The following is a 25,874-nucleotide window of genomic DNA, read 5'->3' as shown; positions in this document are numbered from 1 at the left end:
CTTTTTTAATCTGTACATCCTCCTCTCATTTCCTTTCATTTTTTCACACATTGCTATTGTTGGAGAAGAAATCTGGACATTGTTCTGTAGAGCTTCCCAGCATCTGGATGTGCTGGGGATTCTCATGGTGTCACCCAACATGGTCCTCTGACCCTTGGCTTTTCAAAAAGTTGTGAGTAAATCCAGAATATCTGGATTACACTCCAGGTTGATTTTCTTTTTGTGGGTGTGTATTTGCCTCAGTACTGACCTTGACTCTTAAGGCACTTGAATGAAAATCATGATAATAACTGTGGACTCCACTTGGAGGTGGGGCTCTGGACAGGAACTTCCATTCTGACTTTCTAAAGGGAAAGTCCTGGCTGGCCGGTAGGTTTGAAAGATTTCAATTCTCTTTCTGCTACTGGGCACTGTGACAATCACAATATTTGAGTCAGGGTGGAGTCGCTGGTATGACGTATTTTAGCTCAGGAACAGAACAGTTTTCGGATAAAAAAGCATCGTGTGTCAAGACAACAGGAGGCCAGCTTCGTTCCTGTGATTACCCTGCCACAAAGCAGCTTTGTGCCAGTTGAAAAGAAGGAATATACACCGACTTGGCTTATTTGAGGCTTATTTCATGTGTCAGTGTGACATGTGTAGATGCTGCCCCCAGGAACTGTCTGTGGGTGGTTGTGAACTTGCAGTCGTGGACGACTGTCCCTCAGGGGGAACCCATGAAGCCTCACAGCCTTTACCATCAGACAGCGGTGGGTTCAAGTCCAGCTTTTGCCACATTCTAGCTGAGTAACTTTGCACAAAACCTTGATCCCCTGATGAGAAAAATGGAGCTCTTATTAGGCACCTTTTGGGTCACTGTGAATGTCAAAGAAAGTGAATACAAAATGCCCAGTGCAGTGCGCAGTCCAGGGTCCACTCAGTCAACACAGATGTGTTACCACTGTCTGCTGGGGCCACGGTCTAGGAAAACAACAATGTGAATTACCTCCTGGGGATTTGGGAGGGGATTATTTATAAAAACTCTGGAGCCATCTAGACACAGGGAGTGGTGAATGTAATTTGAGCTTGGGAGAGGACAGCTATCAAGTCAGTTCAAAGGACTACAATTTCATTAACTCAGAATCCTGCCTGAGTGGGCGAAAGTGGGGTCCTGGGAGAGACACCAGGTGTCAAGGTCACGCCGGGGGAGCACAGGAACTTTTTTGTAGCCAGCTGCTGCCCGGGGCTCCTGCAACAAAGTGTGCGTTGTAGCCGCTGCCTGGGACACGTGTACTGGAAGGAGGCTGGCGGGGGCCGAGGGGAGGCTCGGATCACCGGGAAACAGGACCTGATCCATTCGTCCTGATGAAATCTTCCCTCCTGATATGATTTCCTCAAGCGGAACAAAAGGGAAATTTAAGGCATCTTTGCCAAAGCAGCCAAAGAAAGGAAAGCTGGGGCGAAGCTAATCATTACTTTCTTCCTGGCTCTCCAGGAAGAGATACCAGTGATGGGAACAAGAACACGTGTCGTCACCTGCTTGGTCTCTGCAGAGATAAGAGCCCTTTCCTTGCAAACAAGCAGCACAGAGACTGTGCAGCGCTCTCTGGGTCCCGCCGAGGGTGGGCCTGGGCCAACCAGAGCCCTGCCATGTGCTCTTCTCTACAATCAAGAGAGGCCCCCGATCTTACCCTGACTTAGTGACTCTCCCCTACAAAGCCCCTCTCTGGGTTAAGGAAATGCCGGGTGGGAGAATTCACTGCACATACGGTGAGTCAGTCCAGGGAGAGGCCAGGAGCTCCCTGGGGAGGGACAGGCCACTCTGGCATGAGAGAAAGACCACACTCGCCGGTGCTTCAGTATCGCTGAGGCAGAACTCCTAGGTGGCTGGTCTGTCTGGACAGCATGAAGTTATCCACGAGGTACAAGGTGCTTCATACAAAGGTGCAGCAGCAACTTCAGCATTACGAAACCTCGCTTCGAGTTTGGGATCTGCCTCTTTCAAGCTATGGGACCTTGATCAATTCCTTGACCCTCAGGGAGCCTGTTTTCTCGTCTGTTAGGTGGGGAGAATCGCAGGATGGGGGTGGACCTGGAGCAGAGGGAAGGGTCTCCTGCAGCCTTTGGGGAAATTACAGGCCCTCGTCAGCTCCGGAGGACACAGCTGTCAGCAGCTGCATCCCCCCTGCACGGCTTTCCTTTGGGGAGGGGAGCTGATAGCCTCTCGGGGCTGAGCCAGCTCCACGAGGGGCCAGGGAGGGACTGGGGAGGGGGCGGGCCCGAGGACTTAGACATGAGGATGGGGATGGGCTGTGTGACGGGAAGAGCAGTGGGGACTGGGAAGCAGGTGGAGCTGCACACCCCGAGTTCTAACCCCGCTGAGCACAGCTGACCCAGTGGCCTTGGCTCTGGTTCTACCGAGGGAGGGGGTCTGTCTCCCCACACACACATGAGCGATCGGGAAGGAGATGGCAATGGCCAGGGGCCTCCCGGGGCAACTTCAGGCCACAGGGGAGCAGGCCCTCAGTGGGCAGCATCCCTCGGTCTGAGCAAGCTTGGCAGGTGACTTTCCCATCTCGATTTTTAAGGAGCACATCTTACTCGTTTGCCTTTCACCCTGTATGGGTCACATCAGTCAAAGGGCTTATTAGTCAAATAACGAGCATTTGGAACTCCTGTCAACCTGTTTATTCTATTTCTAAAATAATTTTTTCACTGAATTTTTTTCCTTTAGTGCCCTTTTTTATAGCATCCCCATTAGACTCAACAGATCAGATCAGAAAATGGCGTACATCTGGAAAAAAGCAAACAGAACGATGAAATAAATCCTGGTTGAAATGCAGACCTGTGAAAGGAGCAGCTCGGCCTCTGAAGAACAAAGGAAGGATCAGCTCGGAGTCCAGTCCCGCAGAAGCATGAGGATGCCCAGTGCTTCTAAGGATGCAAGCCATTGTCTGACACCCGTGTGATCCTTCACCCTGGGAGAACCCTTAGGATCTCTTGGGGAAGTAGAACTTTATCTCCAACACAAACTTTGAAGTTTAAAAATAAAAGCAACCTTGCCGTTTCCCAGAGCCACATTGAGATTGAGCAGAAGGGCTATTTCTGTACAAATAAACACACATCCCACAGGCTAACGAGCTAATTGCCATTTCAGAGGGTCTAACCTCTTCCTCTGAGGCTGGCCCAGGGGGAGGGCCGTTTAGTTCGAGCTAACATCGTCACATCAAAGGAGAAATTTTACACAATCGTCTTTCTTAAGAAAAACGGGGAGAAAAGCTTATTTTCAGATGGAGGGGTGATGGGGCATCCTGGTGAGCTTCAGCGCTGCTCTAGCTTTAGGAAACAGCAAAGAAACAGCCCATCATCGAGAAATCATTTGCCTATCACTGCTCGCACTGGTAGGAAATTCTTCATAGGGAAAGCCCAGCACTATTCTTTCTAGAACTTTAGAGACGAGCTGCAGCTGAGACTCCTGGGCCCACCTGCTTGCTCCCTCCCTCCCTCCCTCCCTCCTGGGCAGTTAGTCTAGGGTTTCTCCTCCTATGAACCTTGGTGCAGCCCAGCAGGACGGAGGGACACAAGTGGATGCTTCTTGGCCCTGTGGTGTTTCTCAGCCCTGTCTCTGTTCCATAGACGCAGACACTGGCAGTTGCTCGTAGCCCAGGCCTCTGCCCTGCAGCCTCTCTTGGCCTTTCCCTCCTGTGCACGAAGGCCGGAGAGGCCCAGGGAAGCTGAGCCTTTGCACGGCCGTGCTGGTTAGAAAGAGAAGGGAGAGGGGCTGGGAGGGCTGAGGGGCCCACGAGTGGGAAGATGACAGTGAGAGGCTGGCCTCCTTGTTTCCATGGAAGGTTTCCTGCCGGGAGGACCAGCAGCATGGAGCTGCACCTTGCAAATCCCACGGCTCCCTCCAGCCTCTCAGGGGCAGAGTCATCCTGCAGGGATGGAGAGTGGGCTTGGTGGGGGGGACCCAGTGCCCTGTGGCCATGCCCCAAGCACAACTGCACCTCCCCACCACTGCTCCTCCACCAGGGCCTGCCCTGCGGTGCCCGAGACAGGAGGTGGAGGGCAGAGCAAGAGGAAGAAGAGGAGGACCGGGCTCTCCAGGGTCCATGTTTCCTGCTCACTTTCCTGGGTCTGCAGTGACCAGACCTTGGACATGCAGGGACGCATCTCACCATGCTTGAGTCGTTATGGCCCCAACTGACCTAAAAGGTGAATCAGAAATAGGTCTAGTCCAAGGATGCTGTCCCTTGATGGAAATGTCATTTGATTGGTTGCTTTACTTATACATTTAGGGGATTTTTAAACCTCTGAAGAAGTCTTTGGCCCAACATTTCTTACCATGATTCCACGGGGCTGGGAACTTGGGGAGAACGGTGCAATTTGTTATTTCCTTAAGGAATGAGGCATCTGCCTCCGTTCCGTGTCTGGCTGTTCGCCCTGAACTTGGCCCACTTACGGGTCTGGCTGCAGCTCAGGCCCCACGTGGCAGGAACTGCCCTGCGTAGGGCTCTCCAGGGCAAGACCCAGAGCGCACACTCTGCCCTTTAGAGAAACAGACATTGGGAATCCTCTGTTGTCCCTGGGCTCCAGGAGGACCCAGCTGCCTGGATGTGGCCGCGAGGAGTCTGGTGGCTTGCCTGGTGGTCACTCCACTCTGTAAACGATCATGTCTACAGACCCAGACACCCAGGAGCTCTACTTTAGATTAAATGAGGAGTTTGGGATTAACAGGTACACACTATTATGCATAAAATGGATAAACAACAAGGACCTACTGTATAGCACAGTGAACAATATTCAGTATCTTGTAATAACCTGTGATGGAAAAGAATCTGAAAAAGAATAGATATTTATGTACCACTGAATCACTTTGCTGCACACCTGAAACTGACACAACATTGTAAATCAACTATACTTCAATGTAAAAGAACAAAAAAAACCCCAAAGTTCTCAAGAGCCACACGTGGCCTGTGGCTGCTGTCCTGGCTACGCCTCAGGGTCCCTGGGCCAGAGGCTGGGCTGGGACTCAGCAGGAAGGCAGAGATCAGGGCCACCCGGTCACAAGTCACATAGCAGGCTGCTTCCAGGAACTTGCACGGCAGCCCCTCCTTCCTGTCCCCATGTGCCCTCCCCGCCCGGCGCTGTACCCCACCCAGCACTGTGTCTTGGGAGGGGAGAGGGCAGGGTAGGGAATAAAAGGAAACAGGAGAGGACTCAGAGAAGTGTGAGCAGCTGTCCCAGGCCATCTGGCCGCCCCGTTGAGGAGCCCATGCTGACCCCAGGCCGGCCTGACCCCACTGCCTGCAGGGAGCAGCCTGGAAGCCCAGCTCTGCTGGCCACACGGAGCTCCACGTCAGAGACAGCTGAGCTCAACGTCTGCTTCCTGGTGCAGTTTCCGGAGACTGGCAGCCTTCACTCAGTCTCGGCTTGCTTTTCTGCGACGGTGAAGGCACCCAGATTGTCAATTTAACGTGAGCTCATTTTATCAGAAATACTCAAATGTGCAACACGTCAACGTGCCCTTTTTCAATCGGTGTTTTTCAGGCTGCTGGGTTACGAGCTGATCCCTTAGAAGAGCTCACTTCACTTCAGTTTTCCTGAGGATGACTTGGGGTGGAGCTCGGAGCCTGTCCTATTCCAGAACTTCACAGCTGGGACCGTCCTCTTTCTCTCCCTGTCCTGAGGATCTCCACTTTTCCTTGTAAATACAGAGCTTTCTTTCCAGTGGAAGCGATGGGGACCCTGATAAAGACAGATTCTTCCACAGAGGCCTGGAGGGAGGCACAGAACGGCACGTCCCTGCCACTTCCCCAAGCATCTCTGTGTGGTCAGGACTTGAGAACCAACGATTCCAGGCCAGCCACTCTCTATCCCCACCCGCAAAGCACAGTCCAGGGCAGTTGTGGTGACGTCATCACCCCATGCTGTGACAGAGGTCAGAGCCCCGCGCTCGGATTCCAAGACGTCTATATGAGTACCATGTTTTTCCAGAAAGTTCGGGATCACTTTGCAAATACCAAGGGATCTCTTATTCAGAAACAAGTTATCGAGAGGATGGTTAGGATTGGCGGAGAGATTCTTCCTTCCTCACAGCCATCCGATAATTTGGCCGTGGTCTTCACTTTACAGAAGAAGGGACCAGGGGCACCTATGCAACCTGCACACGGCCAAGCAGCCAGCTGGCGATCGTGGTGGGGTCTGAACTTGGCCCGACGCAGACTCCCAGTGCCCCCGGCTCGGGGTAGGTCAGCTGGGTGGACCCCACAGCACATCTTCACAGAAGAGGTGTCGTTAGCAGCAGTTAGGGTCCACGCTAGCCCACAAAGTCCAAAACGCGGTCCAATGGTGTTACAGCTCCAGCCTGGACACAGCCATCCCCTCCTGCCCACAGGACCGGGAGCTGCTCTCAGCTGGACCCCTGCACCCCCAGAGGCTCGGGCACCAGGGGCTGAGTCCCCAGCCCCTTCGAGGCCCTGCATCTGTGAAGCCTGGTACCCTGAGAAGATGCGCTGGAGAGGAGGCTGGGCTTCTGCTGAGGAGGGTGGGGGAGGTTTTGATGCAAAAAGGCAGGGAGGGGCCTGGGGGGTTGGCGTCTGGGGGCTCCCGAGCACCAGCAGAGAAGGTTCTAGATAGGAGGGCAGATGTCAGGGAAGACTCAGTGGGGCTGGGAAGGAAGAATCCAACACGCAGGGATGGGGCAACTCTCATCAGTCAGGTTCACAAGTCAGGGATGCCTTTGTGTGTCTGACCACACTGGGGGGCGCGGGCTTGTACTCGGCCGATGAGAACTGCTCCACGGGCAGAGCCTGAAGCCAGCCCCTGGGCGCAATCAGGACCTCTGCTCAGAGAGACTCTTGGGGACTCGTCCACCCCCTGCTCTGCCCCTAACCAACTGCCACCAGGGTCGTCGCTGAGCAGAGAGCACAGGCCAAGGTCAAGACCACAGAGGTCCAAGGAAGGGCCAACAGGGGCCCAGCCAGGAGGTACTGTGGTCCTGGGGTGGGGAAGAGGGGGTCGGCACCAGGCTGTCCCCGTCGTCGCTCTCATCGGCGGCCCACCCTGAGCGCCTGCTGGGCAGGTGGCAGAGCCAAGACAAACATCGCGTGCGCGTGAGCTCAGGGCCCGCCCGAGCGCTCAGATGTGCTATCGCGAATGTGGACTTTGGCCTGTGGTCTCAGCCGGAAAAAAATAAGCATGAAATCTTGAAACAAAAGAAAATGTTAACTTGAACCATTTCACTTTATCTTAGAGCTGTTCAAATCCAAATATCGCTCATGGCAAAGCCAAGATTTAAATGGGCCCTTTGGGAAAGAAGTAAAATAGAGGGATTTCCAGAAAAGGATAAAGAGGTTAGAGTCTGTACTACATTCAAACTTAAAAAGGAAAGTTAACAAACCAGCCCCAGGGGTTGACGTGAACTCTGACACAAGGAGTTGACATGAACTCTGATCCAAGCAGCAACGTGAACTCAGACACCAGGGGTGACGTGGACTCTGACACCAGGGCTAGTGCACATGACCCCTTCCCCTCTGCTTCCAGGACCCAGTTTCCCTCTGTGTCTCTGTTGCACAGGAGGTTTGGAAAGCAGGGAGGACACCCTGGAGGAGGAAGGGTGGGGAAGGGAGTGGCTTGGGAAGGAGGGCAGCTCATGGGAGCCACAGGCCGGGCCGGGACTCCAGAGTCCTCATGTGTTTTCAGGACAACAGCTCACTCTCTTCCTGAACATGTGTGTCTCCCCACTGGGGAGGGGATTGGGAGCCTGAGCAGAGAAACGAGGCCTGGGTGGTCAGTGGAGGCCAGACCCCAGGAAACTCTGAGACGGCGAGGGCCTGGCTGTGCAGGTCAGAGTGGACAGTCCTCTTACAGCCCCCTCGCGGGGGCAAGGGGCAACCTCCCAGCAGATCCACGACTGGCCAGCGTGATGACCCCTGTGGAGGGCAGGCCTGAGGCGACCGACCAGACAGCACGGAATGGGGCCCAGGAGGAGGAGGCCCAGAGGTGGGGAGACATTTAGTCTAGGAAATATGCAGCTTGAGGGGCAGGAGATTGCAAGGGGCAGAGTGAAGTGGGCGGTTGACATTTGCTCAGCTACACAATCCAGAGCTCAGGATGGAACAGACAGCTGGATGCAGGCAAAGGTTAGACTCAGGGACAGAAGCGGGAACCAGAGGGTCTGGAGCAAGGCCTTCAGGTTAACACTTAAAAGCTGGAGAGGGAAGGATAAGTCACCAAACAAACCTGCGGGAGCCTGTGGGATCTGCCTCATTAATGGTTGTATCCCCAGAACCATGCCCAGGACCCCACAGTAAGGCATCAGTAAATGTTTATTGAATTAATAAATACATATTCTTGGCTGTCTTTTCCAGGGAGGAAGCTAAGCTTGTTCTAGTCAGCTACTGCTGTGGGGATGCCATGTGACAAATAGCCCCATAGCAGGTGATTGAGGCTCCAGCCTGTTCCACATGGCCCATTTTGGGACTGAGCCTGAGGGTCACCAGCCATCCCGACAGGCTCACTCATGGCAGCATTTCTGGAACCACTGCCCACATCTTACCCCCACAAATTCCATGGGCAAGTCGTGGCCCAGCCCCAAATCAAGAGGCAGGAAGCAGATGAAAAGAAGAAAGAGCATAGCACAAGCTTTAGAGTCCGAGGGATTTGGGTTCCAATCCTGATTATACCACCAAGAAATGTATTGGGCTTCCCTGGTGGCGCAGTGGTTGAGAGTCTGCCTGCCGATGCAGGGGACACGGGTTCGCGCCCCGGTCCAGGAAGATCCCACGTGCTGCGGAGTGGCTGGGCCCGTGAGCCATGGCCGCTGAGCCTGCGTGTCTGGAGCCTGTGCTCCGCAACAGGAGAGGCCACAACAGTGAGAGGCCCACGTACTGCAAAAAAACAAAAAAAGAAATGTATGAACTCAGTCAGATTATTCAACCTCCCTAAGCCTCATCTTCCTAACCTTTAAAATGGATGAAATAATAGCTACTCTTAGGAGTTTTGAGGATTACCCCTAACACACGTGAAGCACTTCCTGTGTCACCTCACACGGGGCAGGGAGCCACAAGCAGGACCACTGTGGTCTGGAAGCCAGCTTCAACCTCAGCCCTGAATCTGAAGAGCCCACCCATTGATCTAGCTCCACTGTGCCCATATTCCCCTGCGACTCAGGGGTAAAGCCCACCCTGGACGTGAACCCCAAGATGAGAGCGGGGTCAGGGTCAGGGATTGGTTAAGATAATCCAGAAGTCTAGAAGCAGCAACGGCCACCCCAGCCATGGACCAAATGCTTCCCACATATGCCCGGGCTGCTATTCCAGTTTTAATCTGGTTCAGACCCACGCAGCTGCCTAGAGACATCCTTACGAGAAATCCTCTTGCTTCCCAGACACGGCCCTGAGTTCTGCCTGTGTCTTGAGTGAGACCAAAATATTAATAAGGAATAAAATACTGCAGTCAAACAGCTTTTCCAAATGGTGCTTTTCCCAGATTGCATATGAACTAGACCTTGGCCTGAAATGCAATATCCAGAGTTGGCTTTACATCTTGCAAAGACTTTTTCCATGAAAGCTTACGTAAAGATGCAGAATTCATAAGATCCAGTGAAACGTCTGGCATCGGTCCCGGGTTTATCCACGGAAGGCTATTTTTTTTTTTGTCCTTATCCACTAGTTAGTAAGTTACCAGAGCAACCCTGAGAGAAAGAGATTTTAAGTGCTGTTTTTGTCATCCTGATTTCATAATGCCTATACAAATTGTTCGTCTTTATAACTCTGATGAGGTGGATTTCTGTAATTTAGCATTCCTTCTCAAATCTTCAGCAACAGGTTTTCTTTGACATTAATTCATTCATTCCACAGGTATTTATTGAAAACCTAGATGTGTCAGGCACCAGGCGAGGGGCTGGGAATTTAGCAGGAAATAAACATGCAGCTGCTGTCCTTGTGGGGATAACAGATGAGGAAGCAGAGGCCCAAAGAGTGTGGAATCTGGCCAAAGTCACACCACAAGTTTGAACCAAGATTGGAAGTCGTGTATCGTAATGGGACCAGCTACATAATTTGCAAATGTGGTAAATGAAATTATGGGGCCCCTTGTCCAAAACTTATTCAAAATTTCAAGACATCGACAGCAGAGCATTAAACCAAATTCAGGGCCCTTTGGTCTCATGCCCACACAGCCCAGTTCTCTACAACGTATTCTTTTTTAAATCAGTTTCTACTAATCACATAATTATATGAGTATGAAATAAAAAGGGAGGTGATGACGAGGAAAGATGAAAGCACCAATAACTCCCAAGACAAAGGAGAAACGGGAAATTCACAAACGGTCTTTCTGTTTGCTGGCCTGTTGTCAAAACTGTCAAAGCCTTGTCCTGCCTTGTTAGATCTTCAGCAGCAGAAACCCCCAGCTGGAATCCCGGAATGCTCCCATAACACAAAAAGGAGTTTGGATTTGCAAGCACACTCATCTGTGTACAGATTCTAAGGAAGGAGACCTTGTGGGAACAGCCAAACCAGCCCAGCGTCCGAATTGGTCGGTGGTTCACACGCTGGCATATTTGCTTAGGCTGCCTCTGTGGCTTCCCTGATTTCTTTCTTTTTAAAGGGAACATCAGCTCTCGAAGGAAAGGAGCTCAGGCCAACTCCGCCTTTGGTTGAGACTGTTCACCAAAGTCACGCTGATCCAAGCAGGAGATCTGGTCCTCTTTTCTGCTGGGGATGTGTCCCCGCACCGTTCACCCTGCAGGAAAGCCGCACATGGGGTTTCTACCTTATCCCTGACTTACTTGGCCTGAGCTAGTGTGTGGGAAGATACACAAGCACGGGGTGGACAAATGTGCTGAACAGAAAGCCCACACGTCCTGCCTGGTGTCAGCAGTCTGGGCTGTCATCTCCGTGGGAGTTTACTGTGTGAGATTAGAAAACTCATTTCACCTCTCTGGGCCTCTGCCTCCCCATCTACCAAATGAGGAGGCAGGAGCAGATCAAATTGAAGTGTCTTCCCAGTGAAAACAGTCATCTGAGTCATCCATACCCTCTAGGCTGGGAGCTGCCCCTATTTCCCCAAATCCTAGGAAGGAGACCGCAGCTCATCAGGGAAAGAAAACTTTACATGTCTTTTTTTGTTGTTGTTTCATAACTGAAACCCAGCAGGCCTTGCAGCCAGAAACCTGGACAGGTTTCCTTCCCTCCTCCTGGTCCCCTGTGGGCTGGACCTCACCTGCCTCGACCGGCCGGGGGTGTCTGGCAGCCCTGGGCTCTGACCTCACTGGGCCCAGGTGGCCTCTCGCTCTCTCTCTCTGTATCTGTCTCTGGTTTTCAGGCCATGACACCATGTGACACCCAGCATCCCGTGGCCTCACTGCCTTACGGACCAGGCCACGGGTCGGAGGGGCAGCTGTTGGATAGGCTTCTCTTTCTCCTGACCCTTCTTCCCATCCATTTTCTCTCATCGGTTCTTCCATCTAAAGTTTGTTTTCAGGAGCTCTTGCATTGCTCCCCAGGCAGCAGGTAGGGCTCCAGGAGGGGGCAGCTGTCTCGTGGAGCCCATGGGCATGACTTTGTCTCTAGCCTGTGAGCCGGGCGCTGACTGCAGTGAGTTCAGGATTCTCTGCGTCACACGGTGGAGAGCCCTGGGGGCCGTCCTTGGCCGTGGAGGGAGTTTAATCAACTGACACTGGAGCCAACAGGAGCCCAGCTCTGTTCTCCTTCCACCTTTGCTCCTAATTCGCTGTCCAGTCCCTAGCAGAGAGCACTTCAGCTCCAAAACCAGCAGGGACTGGGGTTGGAGGGGAAGACCTTCTCCACAGGACGTTGTAAAGGGTTTTGGAAGGACTTCACCAACTCTGAGGTCCTTGGGAGGGATAATGAGGCCAGGTTCCCTGAGTTTCTTAGGGTGGGAGGTAAAGGAGGGACCAGATGGGGGGCCGGTGAGATGGGCACTGCCCTCTCCGTAGCATGTATGCACATACACATACATACAGATGGGTAAAAAATAATAATAAGTCATGATAATAATACTGTAGAAGTTTCTACCAGATTGCTAAACTAGCTGCAGAGAATTTTAAACGACTTTAGGTAAGGTTTCCCAGGAAAAGGAGAGGCAAGCCCTCATAGCAGTCTTTCTCCAGAACCTCTCTTGGGACCCTGTAGAATCACCCTCCTTTAACTCCTTGATGAAAACCTCAGTATGGAGGCTGGTTAGGCGCTCACACTGACATATCTGTGCAGACAGACCCAGGACGCACGGTGAGTCATCCGAGGGTTTATGTGTTTATTCTCTGCTGCATCCCACAGTGATCTGAAGAGGCTTTTGGCTGAAATGATAAAATGTTAACACATAACTAAAGATTTTCTTGGAGGAGAGATGTCAGCAAAATGGCAGACTTGAAAGCTCCAAACTCTCTCACCCCACAGAAGTATCACATGCAAAAAATCAGAAACTGTATGAGCCAATTTTGTGGGAGTTCTGGAAAACCATCAAAGGTTTACAGCAGCCAAGTTAATGCCCAGTCAAGAAAAAGTGACCTTCAAAATGGTAGGAGAGTTTTGTGGTGTTCTTACTCCCCTGATCCCATCCCCTCCCCGGGCCATAAAACAATTTTCAATAAATATTAAATGATTGAAATCATACAAAGTCTCTTTTCCAATCACAATAGAATGAAACTAGAAATCAATAATAGAAGGAAAACTAGAAACGTCACAAATATGTGGAAATTAAGCACCATTTAAACAATCAATGGGTCAAGGAAGAAATCATGAGGGAAATTAGAAATACTTTGAGAAAATGATAATGAAAGCAACATACCAAAATTTATGAGATGCAGCAAAAATGGTGCTAAGAGAAAATGTATAGTTCTGAATGCTTACATTAAAGAAGAAAGATCTCAAATTCACAACCTAACTTTACACCTTAGGAAACTATAAAAGAACAAACTAAACCTAAAGCTAGCAGAAGGAAGATATTAAAATAAATAATAAAAATTAGAGCAGATAAATAACATAGAGAATAGAAAAACAATAGAGAAAACTTAGCAAAACCAAGTTTGTTCTGGAAAAAATCAACAAAATTGAGAAACCTTCAGCTATGCTGACTAAGAAAAAAAGAGAGAAGCCTCAAATGACTAAGATCAGAAATGGAAGTGGAGATGTAATGTTACCTCTGATTTCACAGAAATAAAGAGTATTACAAGAGAATACTACAAACAATCATACACCAACAAATTGGATAACCTAGATGAAATGGAAAAACTCCTAAAACACAAAATCTACCACAACTGACTCATGAAGAAATAGAATTTTTGAATAGACCTATAACTAGTAAGGAGATTGAATTACTAATCAAAAACCTCCCAATAAAGAAAAGCCCAGGACCAGACGGCTTCACTGGTGAATTCTACTAAACAAACTCTTTCAAATAATTGAAAAGAAAACACTTCTTAACTCATTTCATAAAGCCAGGATTAACTTGACACCAAAGACAGACAAAGAAACTACAAGGAAAAAACACAGACCAATATCTCTTATGAATATTGAGGAAAAAATCCTCAACAAGCCAAATCTGTCAACATATTAAAAGGATTATACACTATGGGACTTATTCTTGGAATGCAAGGATGGTTCCACATATGAAAATTAATCAATGTAATATGTCACATTAATAGAATGAAGGAAAAGAAAACACATGATCATCTGAACTAATGCAGAAAAAGCATTTAACAAAATTCAAAACCCTTTAATAATAAGAGCACTCAACAAACTAGGAGGAAATTTCCTCAACATGTTAAAGGTCATATATGAAAATCCACCACTAACATCGTACTCAATGGTGAAAGACTGAAAGCTTTTCCCCCTAAGATCAGGAATAAAACAAGAATTTTCATTTTGGGCACTTCCATTCAACACAGCATTGGAAGGTCTAGCCAGAGCAGTTAAGCAAGAAAAAAAAATAAAAGGCATACAAATTGGAAAGGAAGAAGTAAAATTATCTCTGTTCATAGACCATATGATCTTATATGTAGAAAACCCTAAAGATTACACACACACACACACACACACACACACACCCATTAGAGCTAATAAACAAATTTAGCAAAGTTGCAAGATATAAAAAAAATCAACACACAAAAATCTGTTCCATTTTTATATGCTAATAATGAACGACCAAAAAAAAAAAGAAAGAAATTAAGAGAGCAATTGCATTTACAATAAATCAAAAAGAATAAATTACCTAGGAATACATTTAACTCAGGAGGCAAAAGACTTACACACTGGAAACTATAAAACATTGCAGAAAGTAATTAAAATTAAAGTGTCACATTGGTACCTATTGTCTTAATGCATTTAACAGTTACCACTGATATGATGAACAAGGGGTTGGCAATAGCAAACTATAGATTCATTCTGAGCAATTCTTTGAGAGGAAGACAGTGTAACTATCTCATTGGGTCTTTAGTGATCTTGTATAGTAGGTATTATCATCGTCTCCATTTTTCAGATGAGGAGATAAGGGGTTAGCAAGGTTAAGAGACTTACCCAATTCACACCAGCAAGTTAGTGGTTGAGCCAGACCATGAGTCTTATAACTCTGTTCTTTTCACTATGCAATAGGCAAACAATAAAATGTTAGGTAAATGAAAAAAAAAGAAGACACATGTCAGTGAAAAGACATCTTGTGTTCATGGATTAGAAGACTAAGATTGTGACGATGACAATATTATCCAAAGCAATTAACAGATTTAATGCAATCCCTACCAAAATCTCAATTTTTTTTTTTTTGCAGAAATAGAAAAACCCATCCTAAAATGTATATGAAATCCCAAGGGGCTCCACATAGCCAAACAATCTAGAAAAAGAAGAACAAACTTGATGATCCACATTTCCCAATTTCAAAACTTATTACGAGCTATAAAAAAAAAGCAAAACAGTGTGGCATGGGCATAAGGCAGACATACAGACCAATGGAACAGAATAGAAGGCTTAGAAACAAACCCTTATATATATGGTCAATTGATTTTCAACAAGGGTCTCAAGATCATTCAATGGGAAAAGGCAGTCTTTTCCACAGTTAGTGCTGAGAAAACTGGATATCCTCACGCAAAAGAAGACAGTTGAACCCTACCTTACATGATATACAAAAATTAACTCAAACTTGGTCAAAGGCCTAAATGTGAAAACTAAAACTATAAAACTCTTCGAAAAAAACATATGGGAGAAGCTTCATGACATTAGATTTGGCAATAGTTTCTTGGAAATGACACAAAAGGAAAAGGCATCAAAAGGAAAAATACAATTTCATCAAAATTTCAAACTTTGGTGCCTCAAAGGACACTATCGAGAGAGTAAAACAAAAACTGAAAGAACGGGAGAAAATATTTGCAGATCATATGTCTGATTAGGGATTAATATCCAGAATATATAAATAACTCTTAAAACTCAACAACAAACAACCCAGTTGAAAAATGGCAAAGGACTTGACTAGACATTTCTCCAAATAATATATTCAAATGTCCAATAAGCATGTGAAAAGATGCTGAACAACACCAGCCATTAGGGAAATGCAAATCAAAACCACAATTAAACACCCCTTCACACCCATTAGGATGGCTTTTATTTCAAAAAGAGGAAAATAAGAAGTGTTGGTGAGAATGTGGAGAAATTGGAACATTTGTACATTGTTGATAGGCACGTAAAATGATGCAGCCACTGTGGGAAACAGTTTGGCAGTTCCTCAAAAAGTTGAACATAAAATTACCATGTGAGGGCTTCCCTGGTGGCGCAGTGGTTGAGAGTCCACCTGCCGATGTAGGGGACAGGGGTTCGTGCCCCGGTCTGGGAAGATCCCACATGCCGCAGAGCGGCTAGGCCTGTGAGCCATGGCCGCTGAGCCTGCGCGTCCGGAGACTGTGCTCCGCAACGGGAGAGGCCACAACAGTGAGAGGCCCATGTACCAGCCCCCCCTAAAAAAATACCATGTGAGGCCTTCCCTGGTGGCACAGTGATTAAGAATCTGCCTGTCAGTGCAGGGGACACGGGTTCGAGCCCTGGTCCGGGAAGATCCCACATGCCGCGGAGCAACTAAGCCTGTGCGCCACAACTACTGAGCCTGTGCTCTAGAGCCTGCGAGCCACAACTACTGAAGCCTTTGCGCCTAGAGCCCATGCTCCACAACAAAGAGAAGCCACCGCAATGAGAAGCCCGCACACCGCAACAAAGAGTAGCCCCCGCTCGCTGCAACTAGAGAAAGCCCACGCACAGAAACGAAGGCCCAACCCAGCCAAAAATAAGTTTAAAAAAAATCTGTAAAAAAAAAAAATTACCATGTGATCCAGCAATTCCACTCCTAGATGTTTACCCCAAAGAATTGAAAGCAGGATCTCCGATGTTTGTACACTCATGCCCAGAGCAGAGTTTTTCACAATAGCCAAAAGGTGGAAGCAATCCAAGCATCCATCAACCAATGGATTGGATAAACAAAACGTGATATACACATTTAATGGAATATCATTCAGCCTTAAGAAAGAAGGAAACTCTGACCCGTGCTCTAACATGGATGAATCTTGAAGACATTATGCTGAAGCCTGACCTGACTGCAGCCTCGGCAGCATCTTCAGCCCCCACCCCCTCCTCAGCACTCCTGGCCATTCTCCACCCTTGGCTGATGCATACCCTGGCAGCAGCCCTGCCTGGGCCGTCAGCTGGCTCACCTTCCCATCACCTGTATCTGAGATGCTCAGCAAACTTCAGGAGTGATTAGGAGACGTAATAGGCACCGTTCCTATCTGGGCACAATTCCTCAGGGCATTTGTCCAAAAATGGCCCCAGACCAGCTAAGTTACCCAGGGCTGGACACCCCAGTACACCCCACTGCTCTCCCAGCTGGGTCCTGAGAGAGATGAGATTTCCCCAAACACATCATCCCATCCTTGGTCCCCAGTAGAAAAGCTGAGAATATACTTAGAGCAACATCAACATAAGGACCCCAGCATCTTTTTTTTAAGACTTTGATGATTTCCATTAAAAATATTTTTGACATAAGCACCTTGAGAAAAACTTCTGAGCGTTCTGGATTTTTGTAAGCACGCAGTTCAGTGTTGTGTTCATTTTGTTGCACAGGGCGGTGGAGGTCGGGGTGCCAGAGATCCCGGCCAGAGTCTAAGGGTCAGAAAGGCGCCCACAGCTCCCACGCTCCACGCCGCCGGCCCGTTCAGCCCGCAGGTGAGGAGAGGGTGGCCCAAAGAGGTTTTAGGGACCCAAGTCCAAGGCCCCACAAGTGGTGAGCATCAGGCCCAGCACACGCTGCCCAGGCCGGATACACTGACCCTACTTTGCGCCCTGCCTGGGGCAGCCCCTGCCCTTTCTCCCGAGGGGCTGCTGCACTGAGTGGACAGTGAGAAGATGACCCCAGGGCCCGGGTGGACCCCTGCAGGACTGCTCTAGGGCAGCCTGCTGTCGGCCTTTACCTGCAGGCCACCGGGAAGGGGCAGCCAGCCGGGGAGACCTTGAGCATCTCACCTCCCTTCCCTGAGGTCCCACTTCCTCAGTTACAGGGAGAGATGGCAAGATAAGTCTGGCCACAGCCGGAACTTCAGTTGGGCTTAAATGAAATGTAGGAGAAAATGCTGAGCGCTTGTCTGGATCTAGACAGCTCAGGTCTCCGCTGAGTGGGCCATCAGCCCACACTGGGGCTCCTGGGGCAGCCAGTCCCATCGTGGAACGGGGAAGCATGACACCTGGATGAGCACAACCAGGAACTCTCACACCTACAGGTGAGGCCCACCCAGGCCCCTCGGGGGGCGATGGCTTCCAGCTGCCAGGGGCTTTGGGCGCAGAGGCCGAGGCTCATTCTGGGGGCCTGGATGGGGCCCAGGCAGCACAGCACATGTTCCGTGGGTGCTAAGACCTGAAAAACTGAGAAACTGCTCAGAGTGAGAGTAAGGGGCTCTGGGCAGAGGCCAGAACCTAAACGCCAGGCAGGATCCAGCACCTGAGCACTGGCGTCTAATAGCTGGAGCCGGGCCGGCAGAGGAGCAGCCCCATGTCACCGCACACATGGGCAGACTGTGCACCCGCCTCCCTCCCAAGGGTCCTCACTGCCTCGCCCACCGAGACATCCCCAGATAGAAATGTTATCGGTTGAAATGAGCAAAGGATGCTTCTCATTTTTCTGTAAACATTGTCATAAATAAAACATCTCTAGAAAACTGCTGTCGTTGTCAGGGGTCAGCAAACTTTTCCTGCCAAGGGCCAGACTGTAAGTATTTCCAGGCTTGGGCGGGTCATACGGCCTATGTCACAACTGCTCCCATCCGGCCCTACAGCACAAAAGCAGCAATGGGCATGGGGCTGTGTTCCAATAAACTTTATTTATAAAGGCAGGGGATGGCCCGGATTTGGCCACCTCCATGCTCTTTCATTTGGCATCTAAGTAAAAGCAGGGTGCTTGCTCTGCAAACACAGCTGGAGCTGGAGCTGATGATTCTAGCACCCTCCCCCCAACCAAATTCCTGCCTTCAAGCCCCTGCCATGTAAAAATCCCGGAGCTCCCCGGGTCCTGGATAAACTTTTCCTGATACCAGCCAGGGCCTCTGTACCCAGCACTAAGTCAGCGGCCCTGCCTGGAGAGGGGCAAAAGGAGCCCGGAGTTCTGAGTTAGTCCTGAAGACAGCCGGTGAGCGGAGAGTTCATGCTCTCTGCCCTTAAGGTAGGAAATTGTTTTTCTGGTCTTTCTCCAAAAAGCTGCACTGATAATAAACAGATTGATGCCAATCAAAACAAGAAGGGAAAGCTGTCCGAGTCCCCAGTAAAGGAACTGATGGCAAGCATATCCCGCTGGAAAAGAGTCTGCTCCCTCCTTCCTGCCAGGCAGTGAGGGGGAGGTGGGAAATGGGCCCCAGTACCAAGCCGGACAGGCCAGGGGACTCACGGGTGGCAGGAAGGGCCACCTCCAGCCCAGGATGCAGAACTGAAGACGCCATCAGAGGGGTTTAGTCTACGGATGCTGGATTTCTGGGAAAGGCCTGTATAGTCTCACTTCTTGAGATTTCTAAGAAAAGGTGAGGTTTTTACTGCTTAGAAGGAGTGGAGATAAGATTTCCTGAAGGCAGAGAAGGAGAGTGTTCTCCTAGCTTCTCAGTGGTGATAATCATCATGCAAGGATGAAGGTTATATTTCCAATTTACTAAGAGTTTACTAAGTGCCAGGCCCTGCGCTAAATGCGTAACCTCTCTTTTACAGAGAAGGAAGCAAGGACTTGGGATAGCGTGTCCAAACTCTCACAGTCGGGGAAGAGCTGGGGTTTGAACCCAGGTGCCCACATCTCACTGGGAAACACGGGGCTCTACACCCTCACTACACGGAGTGTGGTCTTGTAGTCGTCAGGGCTGGCCAGAGGAGCAGAAAGCAGAACCAATGTGGGGTGTGTGTGTATATGAGAGACAGAGAGAGGGATTGATTGACTTTAAGGAATTGGCTCCCAAGACTGTGGAAGCTTGGTAAATCCAAAGTCTGAAGGGCAGGCCAGCAGCAGGAGACCCTGGGAAGAGCTGCAGTTTATGTCCAAAGGCCGTCTGCCGGCAGAATTCCTTCTCCTCCCAGGGAGGTGAGTCTTTCTTCTCCTAAGGCCTTCAATTGATTAGACGAGGCCCACCCACATATGGCAGGTAATTTGCTCTACTTAGTCTACTGATTTAAATGTTCATCTCATCTACAAAATACCTTCACAGAAAAATCTAGAGTAGTGTTTGACCCAGTATCTGGGCACTGTGGCCCAGCCCAGTTGACACATAAAATTAACCATCACAGGTCCCATCAGCACATCTGCATCACCTGGGAGCTTGTTAGAGACCCATCAGGCCTGACCAGACCTACGGAGTCAGAATCTGCATGGAGAGCTTGAGAAATGCTAAGACTTCCTACCCTCCTCCCACTGACACATACAACAACTCACTTCTTGATTTCTACCCACTCTGTTCCCATATGGCTCCTGTTCCACAGTGAGGGAAGGTGAAATCTATGTGTCCCACAAAGGGCCAAGCAGGGATGCCTGGTCTCTACTGGAGACCTCACTGCTTCAGTACCCACATGCCTCCTGGACTCCTCCAGGCCTGATGCCCTGGGGTCCCAGAACATGCCCCCACCCTGGTCCCTCCGAGGCACCGAGACACCCACCATCTTCCATCCCACCCCCCACCAGGGAGGTGGCGGCATGGGGATGGGAGGACCCCTGGGCTGTGAGTCAGGAGAACTGGGCTCTGTTTCTGAGTGCATTTCCTACTCTGTGTGACTCCAGCTCCATCACTTACCTTCTCTGGTCCAACATTCTCCCAGATATAAAAGGAAGGCTTTGTCCTAGACCAGTGGATTTCAAGCCCTATCCCCCTCCTCCTTGCCCCCAATCAGTGGGATCCTTTTGCGTAAGTGATATATTACACACAACCCAAAATGCATAACAGGTAAGACTGGAGATGCTCTGATGATCAAGGAGAGGTGGTAGACAGCCTTGACTGAGCTTTTCCCAGGCTTCACTTGCTTCCTCACACCTGCAGGCCGCCCCTGAATGCGAGGATGCAGGTAGCAGCCTGAGCAGCGCCAAGACAGAGGAGGCGGAGGGCTCTTCGAGCCCCTAAATTCCTCTACTGAGTCCAAGAGACCCCGCCCTTCTGAAGCAGCATGGTGTGTGGGAAAGCGTTGACTTTACAACCAAGCAATCGGAACTCATATCCAGTCATCCCTGCTCACCATGTATTAGTCTTCTGAGGCTGCGGTAACCAAGTACCATGACTGGGAGTCTCAAGCAACAGACTCTATTTTCTCACAGCACTGGAGGCTGGAAGTCCAAGATCAAGGTGTGGGCAGGGGTGGCTCCTCCTCAGGTCTCTCTCCTTGGCTTGTCTTCTCCCTGTGTCCTCACACCATCTTCCCTCTGTGTGTCTGTGTCCTAATCTCCTCTTCTTATAAGGACACCAATCAAATTGGATTAGGGTCCACCCTGAAGACCTCATTTTAATTTAATCACATTTTTAACGACCTTGTCTCCCAGTACAGTCCCATTCTGAGGTAGTGGGGCTTAAGAGTTCAACCTAGGAATCTGGGGGAACATAACTCATGATTTCCTGTGCAGACACTGCTCAGGGCTCAGGGCTCACCCTAGGCCACTGCCTCAGGCCCTTCTTTCCCCATCACCCTCCCCCCACCTCCTTTAGCTGCCCTCTCACCTGTGCCCACCTGAGGAGGCCTGAGGGAGAAGGACTGAGCCTGACTCGCAGGGTGGGCAAGGAGAGGTGGGCAGGGGCTTCGGTGGCCTCTAAGCATTCAGGCTGCTGAAGAAGGACCCCCAGCCAGTGCACCAGCAGAGTCCCTGCAGGGGTCAGCGGCTGGTCCTCCGAGCTCAGGTGGGCGGCTGGCGGCTGGGAATAGCGTCCACAGCTCCACTGAGTAACGTGGGACAGAAGCCGAGGGAGCAGACTCAGAAACTGAAATGCAGGGGCAGCAGGGACAGTGCGGGAGCCCAGGACCCCACGCTCTGGGCTGTGTCCGTCAAGCCAAGAGGGACCCTGTGGCCAGAACTGCCTGCTGTTCTTTCTTTCATTTGGGAGTTTCGCCTGCACAGAGCTGTCCAGCCAGAAGTTAGATTCCCTAATCTCCCCAGAGGCTGCGTGTGACATCGGTTCGGCCCGTGGGACAGGAGCCTGAGACAAGAGGGCAACTTCCAGGTCACGTGACTCATAAAGGAAGAGGGTCCCCCTCCCCCCCACACACCTGCTCCTCCCACAGGCTACAATTCAGACATGACCACAGCCAGAGAACAGCAGAGCAGCTGGAAGGACCTCAGCGAGCAAACCCACCTGCTGGACCCCCGCCTCTGGATGCTACGTGAGAGATCAAAGTCAGGCCCACGGGCCTCCTCAGCACAGCAGATTGCAAGGACATGAGAGGATGCTCGATGCTGCTTCTTACTCCCTTCCTATCCAACTAGTCAGGGGTCAGGAGCTGGAGTGTGACCCCGGATGGGATGGCGGGGGAGAGGCAGCAAGGCTGGGAGGGCTGCTCCTACTGGCCAGCACCGTGGAGCCTCTCTAGTACACCCAGGAGCCTCTGGGAGGCTGCGGTCTGCTCCCCCGGAAGGCCAGCTCCCCATCTACCTCTCCATTCCCTCCTCTAAGGGACCCTCCCTCTCCACTAAGGTTTCCTGACCTCAGACTTCAAGGGCTCCAAGGTGTCAACCATCTGATTTGGTCATTTAATCTGCACCAGTGACAAAGGCCCAGGGAACGAAGCTCCTTTCTATTTCAAATTTGCTAATAACTATTTAGAACAGAGTGATGTGGAATGTGGTCATTGTTTTCTGTGTATGATAGGAAAATTGTATATTTTTCTACTTCCATCTATTAAAAGGAGAAACTATATACATCAGGTTTTGTGACTATTAAATTCACTTTGTTTTCCTTGGTCTCAAGGAATTTTTAAAAAGGAGGGGAAAGGAGAAGGTCCAAAGCCAAAGCTCAGCTCTGGAACCCTGGGCAGTGGAGTTTATATGCTCTGACAGCCCAAAAGCTGAGGTCTAAGGATGCAGTCATTTAAGAATACATTTTGATACAGTTTGGACTAGTTAATAATTTTCAAGAATAGGTCACCTGGATCAAATGGGCGCTTTCCTCATAGGGCAAGAAAAGTCCCGTCTGACAAGATTCTGTGCTGCTTCTTCTGTAAGAGAACTGACTTTCACCACAGGGGCTTCTGTGAACCAGAAAAATATCATTTACTTGGTTGGATGCAGGAGATTGTTCAGCTTGCCAATAAAAGGTCAAGGCCTCAGAATTTTTTCTGGACAACACAACACCATAAAATACTCGGAGACCGGGGCTTCCCTGGTGGCGCAGTGGTTGAGAGTCCGCCTGCCGATGCAGGGGACACGGGATCGTGCCCCGGTCCGGGAAGATCCCATATTCCGCGGAGCGGCTGGGCCTGTGAGCCATGGCCGCTGAGCCTGCGCGTCCGGAGCCTGTGCTCCGCAACGGGAGAGGCCACAGCAGTGAGAGGCCCGCGTACCGCAAAAAAAAAAAAAAAAAAAAAAAAATACTCGGAGACCTATGTCCCCAAAATATGCTGCTGAATATATTCCAAGCATCTCATTGAGCATGTCAGGAAACAGAATCCTGCTGGGCACGGGTGGCCCACAAATGTGTGGCTCTCTTGATCGGGGGTCTCTCTGAGGGCTCCACAGAAGCCTTGAGATGGCGGTCAATGACATCTGTCTTCATATTTAGGGCGAGGGAAGGTGTGTGGCAGGACTTCCTGAAGAATGTGGGGTGGCCCAGTCAGCAGGCCCCGAGGGCAGGTCACCCCTTCCCTGGGGGAGGAGGAGGCTGGCCTTCACTTTCACGAAAGCCACCAATTGGCCAGGTGAGGCTGGGAGGGCAGGTGGCCTGGAGTGAGCCAGGGTGGGGAGCAGTGAAAGCAGAAATTAGGTCTCTCTGGAGGCGGTGGCATGTCTGAGAACAGCGCTGGATGGGCCATGGGGGAGAGGCCATCGACAGAACATTCTGGGGCTCAGCCCTGCCGTTTTTGGTGCCACCCAAGCTAAGTGGCATACGCAAGAGATTTTATTTCTTCTCATATGTTGATGCTAATTTTGAAATCTTTCTATTCTAATGAGACATCAAACTGTATGATAGGAGAACAAACAGCTCTCCTGAGAAAAGCCCACAGGCTCTGTTCTGTTTCAAACCCTGTGCTGCCCGGGCAGGGTCCCTCCATCCACCCCCACCTCCCCTCACCCCACCTCCCCCGCTCAGATGCTGGGGAAGCCCCCAGGGTCACCATGCCCTTCACACTGGTTCCCAGACACATTATGAGGTTAAATGTCATCTCAGACTAGGAGAAAAAACACCCAGCAGTGGCACCTTCTGAGCAGCAGGAACTTCCAAGGCCGCTCCCTGGCCAAGTCTGTAAGAAGTCCTTGTCCGCTGAACTGTTTAGCAAATTTGTCTTTTTTGCTAAAGGAGTAAACACGGCTTGAGCTTGTATTTACATTGCACATCCATGCTAATTAGCGCCTGGGACGAGAGGAGTGAAAACTGAGGTGGGACTCATCCAAAACCTCTTAGATGAAGGCCTGAGCCAGCCTCCCAGCCTCCCTGCCTCCTCTGGGTCTTCCTCCCTCCCATCGGCAGCCACAGCCTGCACCGCTTCCCCGTTTCCCCACTGCAATGACTTTTCTCCTCCAGTCACAGGGTAGCCGCCTCAAGGATCAAGAAAAGTCACCGTGGAGGCTGCTTTCATCCACAGCCGGCGGCAATGCGCGGCCCCGCCTCGTCGAGGCCGAGTGACCACCGAGCGGCCAGCTCTCTCCCCGCGGCCTGGCCTCCAGCCCCGGGCTTCCCTTCCGCATTGAATCTCCCCACCTTTGGGCAACCTCCTGTCGAGCTATTGGACAGGACCTGCTTGACTGCAGCATACATTTTCAGGATCATCACCCTGGAAAAGCAGCCTTTGAAAAGGACAGGACACGAACATCTGGCCTCTAGAGGCTGACCTGAAAGGAAACACACTCCAGCCCCGCCTGCCTCTCAGACAGACGGACACTCATTCTCAGACTGCTCAACCCGGGAGCCTCTCCCCTGCTCTGGCCTTGAGGGCAGCTGGTGTTTTTGCTCTTTCCTGACCCATGTTTTGTTCAGGGAGAGATGCACATTTTTCCAGCTTCCATTGATGGCCTACGAGGCCTGTGTAAGAAGAATAATTGTTATTAGAGCTAAGATGTGTTGATCACCTTCTATAAGCCCCGCCCTGTCCTAAGCATTTTATGTGGCTTATCTGGTGGAACCCTCATCACCACCCTAGGTGATGATCACTAGTGTCCCCATCTACCCGAAGCTTCAAGGACTTAGTAACACCTGAGATGTCACAGCCCACGGCACAGAAAGTGTTTCAAAGCCAAAGCCCCGAACTGTCACGTGATTCAGTCTCCCCAAACCTGCACCAGCTGCCACCATCCAACTGAGAAGCAGGGAGCCTCCTGATTTCCAGGCCTCCTGACCTCAGGGACGTGCTCCTCGGCTGTCCCAGTGATGCTCTGGGCCTCGGGTGGGCCTTGGGTGAAGAGTGGTACAGAAGCTCTTCCCTAAACCAGTTGTCTGCTGCGTGCAGCCCTCCTGCAGCTGCAGCTGGTCTGCTTTCTTGCCCAGGGGTCTGCCCTCATCCAGGTCTGCTGCCCATGAGCCTCCCCTGGTCAGCTCCGCAGAGCCCTCTTCTGTGCATCCCCAGCCCTAAATGCTTCCTCCTCGCCCTCAGCTCTGAGGCTTCGAGTGGGTTTGTCTAGGTCCTGCTCCAGGCTCAGCCTCAGGACAGTGGTGGCTCCTCGCTGGCCCGTGGCTGCCCTGTGCGTGGACTGGCCAAAGAGGCACCAACACAGCCAGGGAGCAGAGCTGCGGCCAGATCCAGGCAGCTGAGCCCGACCATTGCTGACACTGGGAATCCACGTCGCGACTGCTTTATCAGTTTCGTGACCACTGTCCTTTCCTCCTTCCAAGGGTCCTAGGAAACGGGCGTCATTATTCTCATTTTATGGTAAAGAAACAAAAGCTCAGAGAAACTAGGTAACCTGTCCCTTGTCCTATAGCCCCTTGGGCCCAGGTCCACTGACTCAGTCGTGCCTGACTTTCTTCTGTGCCTTCTTTGCTGGCCGGCAGGGTGAGGCAGGTAGAAGGATACACCAAGGTGAACTCGGATAGCTGGACCCTCCGTAACGACACTGCCATATGCTCCGGCGTCCAGGGCGTCAGGCAGAGAAGCTCCCCACAGAGGGAAGTTGTGAGCCCGATGCTGGGAGAGCCAAGGGCCGTGGGGTGTGGAGAAGGGAGGGGTGGGGGACACGCACCCAGGGATGAG

The sequence above is a fragment of the Mesoplodon mirus genome (genome assembly GCF_964341445.2).
Source record: "Mesoplodon mirus genome assembly, chromosome: 2".
Lineage (NCBI taxonomy): Eukaryota > Metazoa > Chordata > Mammalia > Artiodactyla > Ziphiidae > Mesoplodon > Mesoplodon mirus.
This window is presented reverse-complemented; position numbering follows the sequence as displayed.